The sequence below is a fragment of the Myxine glutinosa genome, unplaced genomic scaffold (assembly GCF_964187855.1).
Source record: "Myxine glutinosa unplaced genomic scaffold, kmMyxGlut1.1 SCAFFOLD_1685, whole genome shotgun sequence".
NCBI classification, from domain to species: Eukaryota; Metazoa; Chordata; class Myxini; order Myxiniformes; family Myxinidae; genus Myxine; species Myxine glutinosa.
This window is the reverse complement of record NW_027617780.1, coordinates 45,571-47,089: the sequence shown is the minus strand read 5'-3', so window position 1 is coordinate 47,089 and position 1,519 is coordinate 45,571.

The window sequence follows — 1,519 nt, the reverse complement described above, 5'->3', positions numbered from 1 at the left end:
CCCTCGCACACGCGCTACGACCGGCTCACTCCTGACGGCACACTCACTCCTCGGCGTGCACTTTTTCCGCACACACCCCATGGTCGGACATTCTCGCACACCTCTTTTTTTGCACACCTGACCCGTCACACACTTCACCAACGGCCTTTCACGAACACCCGGATCCAAACCAATCCCCAAGCCGACTGAAGCTTTCCTCACATCATATACATTGCCACTCACCTCCGTACTTCGTCTCCGCACCTCCTTTGCCACCTGCAAACTCTTTATTTGGTTAGTGAGCATCACATTATGAGTTGAGCACCGACCTTGCACATATTCCATTACCTCCTCCTGGATTTCTCTCTTAGTTTCTGTCCGTCCCTTCTTAATTTCACTCACCTCTTCTTCCACTTCCTCTAATTTTTGTTTAACCTCTTTTATTTCTCGGTGCGTCTCCTCAAGTTCGTCCTCTAGGGCTACCGTGACCGTCTCTATGTGCATCCTCACCTGCCGGTCCTTTGTCTCCATTATCTCTGTCACCTCGTCCACCCTCATTGTCAGTTCCTCCCGTACCATCTGACATTGCCTCTGCGTCGCTATTAATTCGTTTTTAATTTCTTTTTGTGTCGCCTTTAACCCTCCTAGTACCGCAGTGTTCTTTTGAACCTGCTCCACTAACTTCGTTTGTCCCTCTGTCAGCTGTTCCACCTCCTCCGTCAGATCTTCTATTCCCCCTTGTAACTTAGCCGTATTATTTCTCACCTCTTTCTCCATACGCTTCTCACCTCACTTTACCTCCTCGCGTAGCCCCGAAATCTCCTCACTCACCCCTCGTCGTATTTCCTCCATCTCTTTTGTAGATGCCACCCTCATCTGTCCCAATTCATCCCTCTGAGCATCCAGTTTGGTTTCTACCCCGATTTTCACCTCCTCTATCTGCTCTCCCATTTGTTTGATTTCCCTGGCAGATTGTTCCCCTATTTCCCGCAATTTGTCCTCCATCCTATTTTCTAACCCCATTAACCCATTTTTCACCCCCTCTAACTGATTCTCCTGGGCAGCCATTCTGTTTTCCACCCCCGTTAACCCATTCTTTACCTCTTTTATCCCGTTGTCTAACCCCTCAAAATTATTGTCGAACTTCCCAAATTTCTTGTCTAACTCCTCACCGGTACCCCTCGCTTCGTCCCTCATTACCCCCATTTGGCCCTCCAATCGCTCACCCTGAGCATCCATCCGGTTCCCCATTACCCCTAATTGGTTTCCCATTACCCCCATTTGCTCACCCTGAGCATCCATTTTTGCTTCTAGCCCCATATTTGCCATTAGTATGGTTGCATTAATCTGTGCCATGAGGTCCCGCACATCAATTCCCGCTATTTGCGCAGCGGGCGCGGCTACCCCGCGCTCGTGCGAGCCGCCACTTTGTGCGTCTGATACCACGTGCGCGAGAGCGCCATTTTGTGCACCTGATACCCCCTCAACCACACCTTCTTTACTCTCCTCCACCACTTTTCCCACTTCTTCCCTGGGGTCC